Source organism: Diabrotica undecimpunctata, chromosome 4 (genome assembly GCF_040954645.1).
Source record: "Diabrotica undecimpunctata isolate CICGRU chromosome 4, icDiaUnde3, whole genome shotgun sequence".
Lineage (NCBI taxonomy): Eukaryota > Metazoa > Arthropoda > Insecta > Coleoptera > Chrysomelidae > Diabrotica > Diabrotica undecimpunctata.
Window position 1 is genome coordinate 20,937,232 of NC_092806.1, and position 6,000 is coordinate 20,943,231.

Here is a 6,000-nt window from a genome sequence, read left to right on the forward strand (position 1 = left end):
TTTTGTTTGTAGGTCCATGACGGATGAAAGAAATATAAATTCTCATTAACACATTTATATTGTTTAAGATATGCTTGGTATACCACATCTTTAGCAACTAGAAAACCCTATTATTGAAGAGGATAAAGTTAAATCTCATTTGGCAGCACTAAATAATAAGGTCCTTCATGTTTACTCAAGTTACTTGTTCTCTGTACACACTTTCGGCAACGTGAATGCAAAATCCTTGAAGTTTTTTGATGGCCGAGATATGACAATTTCGTTATCCTTGAAATAATTCATCAAGGCATATGTATAAATACCATAAAATCTTTCTTTAATACCCAAAAGCAGATTTTGATATGAAATTTTTTATATTTAATTCCTTTTTTTAAATTGGATAGTCAGACAAGAGACTTTGATTAGGAAACAATCCAAGACATTAATTGATACTTCTAGTCTTGTGTTCTTGATATTTCAGATGACACAATTATTTTAAAAGCAACATGCTTTTATTAAATTTGGACAATAAAAATAAATAAGAAAATGTGGAAGCGTGAGCACATTAACATTTACGAAGGAGAAAAAAATGATAAGAGAACTGGAAATTTTTTCAACAAACTAAAATCCATAAAATCAACACAAATATTCCGCTAACATAAAGACAAAACATTAGTCACAAAACTGTAAGAAATTTCTACAGTAATAAAACAAGCTGTGTTAAAATCGGTACATACTTTTGTCGGTAATTTCAGGTGTCAAAAGGATTAAAACAACGATATTGTATTGCCCCAACCCTATACAAAATATATCAAAGGAAGGAAGGACACGACATACTGTTGTCCTTCAGCTTTGTCGATGATCAGGTTATTCTAGCAGGAGACGAAGAAGGCGCCCACTACACGGTAAGAAACATTTATGAAGTATATCTCAAATGGAGCTTGGATATAAAATTTGATAAGACGAAGTATTTAGTGGTAGGGAGAAACAGTAGAAACCTAATAATGGAAAAGTGATCAGTAGTAAAAACTAGCCACAAATACAAACATCTTGGGTCATTAATTTGAGAAAGAGGAGGAAACGACGAGGATATTAGAAATAGGATAGTACTGGGAAAAGTTTCAATTAGATAACTGTACCTGGTAATTTAGAACAGGAATACCAAAATGGGAGTTAAAAGATGATTTTACAAGATTATTGTAGAAAGCATTGCGATATATCGACAGGAGGTGTGAGAGATTACAAAAAAAAACGCAAACAGACTAAAAGCAATCAAAATGGATTTTTAGTGGCAAAGTTACTGATTAGCTAAGTTGTACACAGTTACTAATGAAGAAATAAGTATTATATCTGAGGTTGATATAGATATAAAGACACTAAAGGAGTAAGGTCACTTAAGGTAAATGCCAGAAGATAGATGACCTCTGAAAATATGGAAGAGTGAGCCAGCTCATCGAAGGAGAAAGGGAGGCCAAGGAATAATTGGAACAAAGCAGTGAAAGATTTCATAAGAACCAGAAACCTCCAAAATGATGATTGGGGATATAGGAAAAGATAGAGACTAGGAAGCAAGAAACGCCGAGTGGTGTAGATCCACTCGCATGTGTGTATAAAGACAGTGAAAGAGCTACAAATGGTCTTGCACCCGAATCAGAAGCGATCCCAACAAAATTAATAAAATTTAATTCAGAAAAACACTTGAAATGTCATTTTGTGTGAACCAATGCATAAATACGCACCAAATGAATGGAAAAGTGTATATCATCTACTCATAAAAAGGAAAAAAACAATTTTTACTAACTGTAGGAGTATATTTGTGCATTTTGAGGCCAGTAATGGAAAAATCCTTCGTGACCTTCTAGAAAATTAATATCAAAATAGGAAGACAATAAGCAAAATTCTATAGACAGTGAGAAAAGAAATGCAATTAAACGGTATGCATCTTGGAGATGCTGGTCTCTATACTTTAGCACTTGCAGAAAACCAGCTTATCATAGCTAAGAACAGAGATAACCTACAAGATGGTTAGGTAGTGTAGAAATTATGGTGATTAGAAATTATCAGGCAAAAGAAGAGATATCTTCCAATGGAACGATCGAACATCCATTTGGTAAATATTTTTGGAGGGTAACATAAAATTACAAGAAACAGGTTAAAGCAGTGGAAAATATTTTGCAAATCGTCGGGAATATCCGACAAAGATAATAAGAATGACCATGTGAAAGAACAGATGAGAATAGACGGTCCTTGCGGCAGACTAATACATATAGACAGAAAATCCAGAAAGATGAAGGAAACACTGAACAAATTGCAGAATTCTTAAAGAGGACCAATATAGTAACCAAATGGTGTAGAAATAGGCCTTAGACATTAATGAAAGACGTACATAAAGATAAACACAATCATATTGTGGTGACTGGTTTCAGATTTTAGATTTTTTAACAATTACTACAATATTGTCTATAATAAATACATTATTATTACAGTATCTCTAAGAGTAGTTTTCTAAATTAAAGACAACCCTATTTTAATAAAAAAAATGGTAGTTTACAATACATAAATAGGATTTAAATCTTTTAGTAAATTTATTACTAGATTCTTAATTTTTATATTCTATACAACGAATTTAGGCAATACTTTTAAAAAATACCGTGTGTTACATTAAGAAAAAGTTAATTCTAGAAAAAAAAATTAATATCCTTTTATTCTTTAAGATGCATATACAGCAAGTATCCCTTGATACAGCTACGACCTTCAAGAAACTCAGTACATGCACCACTGATTGCTTACAAACCGTAAGGGCTTCCCGTTCTTTATTCAGTATTTCAATTTTATTTTGCGAAATAGAAGAAATATCTACGTACCTTGAGTTAAAATCCACAAGAACTAGAAGAAAAGCACATGTGAAAACCGAGTAAACAGTTCAAATTCCTTGGTAATACAAAAAAACTGACAGAACCAACGGTAATTTCTCGGCGCACTCACTTACTAACCTCACCTACCAAACAGAGTCTACAGTACTGAAAGTACGATCTAAACCTCAAGACAGGTAAGAGCAGGAAACAAGTTTTGTCTACCTGTTCAACAGACAGTACCGTACTCGATTATACACATTATATTCATATATATATATATATATATATATATATATATATATATATATATATATATATATATATATATATATATATATATATATATATATATATATATATATATATATGCAAAATTACCTTCCAAATCTACATGAACTTTACACAAATTAAATTTTTCTTAGAAGAAGCAAAATTAAAGTCAATACTAATCGACAACGACCAAATAATACGTATATTAAGAGATATTCAAAAATATAGACATGAAGGAAGAAAAATCTATTATCTAAATTAATGAATATGTGGCTTCATGAAGGATATTCAGTTAAAAAATATGGCAAGACAAAAGTATTTAACCATTCGTTAAGCTTTCATAGAAGTCTTATCTAAGGGACTAAACATTTCTGTTAGTAAAGGCCTATCATGAAGAAATAAATGCAGGTGTATTTGAGAAATGTTTTATTTTATCAGATTAAAAATTATGATTAAAACTAAACTCTCTGTTCCTTAGCTTTATTTTATACTCTATATCAATACATACTACTTACACATTGCACATTTCTAGCATATGCTTCGGCACCATAACCTATTCATCTTAACCTATATTTCTAATTATCTCTCATTCTGATTCACTCAATGACATAGAACATCACAAGAAGGATTAAGGGAAGTATTACACTTTACACGCTCTCTTAATACTTTCCTTAATTCTGTGCAAAAGGAAATTTTATTATTCATTTATAAGTGAACAAGAAAATATTCTGTATGATGTTCCCGCATCCAGTTAGAGTTTTCTTTTGCCCAGTATATACAATTCTGACGGTTGACCTCACCATTTAATTTAAATTTAATTTAATTTAATGTAGCCTCATCAGAAAAAATAATATTTTGAACCAAGAGAGGGTTTCGGTGGCTGTTATCCATCATTATTTCGCAAAATTGTATTCTTTTATCTGGATCATCCTCGTTTAATTCCTGTACAACTGTGCATTTTACTTACTTTACTTACTTTTACGTACTTTGTGTGCCGTTGTTTTGCAAACATCGAGATCACTACTAACCTTACGAACAGAAGTGTGCGCATCTTCTTCAAAAGCAAGTAGAACATTAATGTTGTAACATAATTTACAGAGGGAAGCACGACCTGATTTGCGTGCATTTTCAACCGTACCAGTTTCTCGAAATTTCTTTTCAATCTTACTTACTGTTGAATGCGTGATGGGTATTTCTGGATATTTATCATTAAATAAATTACACACTTCCATCTGGGTTAGCGATTTGTCTCCATACCCAATCATCATGAGTATTTCAATTATTTGCTTTACACTCAAATTCATTTCTACTTAAAATTAATTCTAAGCAATAATACAGATTATTCACGAATTAATAAAATTATTGTACTACTTAATTGTTATTGAACGTTACTAAAATAATTACAGTTTACCAAAAACTAGAAGTAGGCTACTTTTTTGCAATTGATAATAAATAATTTATTTTCTAAGCGCATATCTTTTAAATTATATCCATTAGACCCGAGTATTTTACTTTTTTGAAATCAGTTTATTTTATCGATCTAAAAATGTCCTAAGATACAGGGAGGTAAATTTAAAAAAGAGCGGATGACATACTTTACGGACACGCTGTATATCCATGATCCATGACTATTCTATCTCTATGTGCGAGGGTCCTAGAGCTTCTGGCTCATCCCGCTCCAATGAAACGAGTAACATAGAGACACAAGGTCCCATCTTTTGCCGTACTGCTCATCCATGGGTCCACGCAACATGCAACAGCGTTTTCTAGTTTAGATCGTAGATTCGTTTGGATATTATATTATATTTACAGAGAGTGCGCTTCGCCCGCCTGGCCCTGTTAGCTATCGGAACTGCTTTAATGACCTTTTTGTTCTTTTATTACAGGGTATTTTCCTGAAGAAACTGTGGTTTTACCAAAATGGCGTAACATTTGATAAATCACATGTCACAATCGATGAAGAACGGACTGAATTTGGACTGGAAACGTCTGTAAGATCATGCGATCTTACACTAAATGGACTACTTTGTGAAGGTTCAAGATCTTAAATGCTGAAAAAAGCGATAAAGAATTGGATCTTTTGAATTGGAAAATAATCTTTAATAAACCCAACCTCATAGCAACAATTAACAGCATTTATATGTGTTTTATTTCATTTTAAAGTTATATAGGTACAGTCGACTCTCGTGAAACTCGAGGGACTCTTAACATATTACGAATTATTGAGTGTTTGAAATATCAAATGGTTCGAAATTTGTGAGAGAACATAAATAAAACTTTGAATTATTAGGTATTGATCAATTATTATTTATTAACTGCTTTTCTATAACGATGACAATTCTTTACAGATATATTCATGCACATACATGTATGTATTCATAATGTGAATACATACACGCTTTTGCCGTTTCGTGGCATTAACTGTTAAAAGCCAATTTTTAAAAAGTTATGTCGTCATCCAAGATTTTTTGTCGGCATGATAATCCGTAGGAAACAATTTCACACCTTTGAAACACCTCGGTTTCATTGCTTTTGCTATCACTAAGGGTTTAAGTTTTTCCCATATTTACTGCAAGTAAAACTGTCAACCTCTCTTTACTATGTTTTCCCCCATGACATTTTTCATCTTTAAAAGTAAGCATCTTGTCCGATAAACATTTGAAAAATAGGCTAGTTTCATCAGTATTAAAAATGTCTTGGGCATCATAGGTTTTAATCAAGGTCTTCAATTTACCGTGCTAATCTAAGCAAACTGCATCATCAACACTTCCACTTCCACACTGTCTAAACCAAATGACCAGACTTTCTTCCAGACGAGTAATTTCACCTTTAGTAGTTCTTTTCCGTACTCCAGCAGTTTGAGTAGCATTAATTTTCTCTTTGTGCTTTATTACGG

The 6,000-nt window shown here is 32.0% G+C and overlaps 1 protein-coding gene across 2 annotated transcripts in view; it reads right to left on the reverse strand.

Moving 5' to 3' along the window:
• The window catches only part of uif (sushi, von Willebrand factor type A, EGF and pentraxin domain-containing protein uif), a 175,026-nt gene extending 172,036 nt beyond the window's left edge, over positions 1–2,990 (reverse strand). For both annotated transcript variants that reach the window (XM_072529111.1, XM_072529110.1), the window contains exon 1: positions 2,844–2,990. The gene's annotated coding sequence lies outside the window, so the exon portion shown is untranslated. The remainder of the gene's footprint in view (positions 1–2,843) is intronic.
• Positions 2,991–6,000: the final 3,010 nt, after the last annotated feature.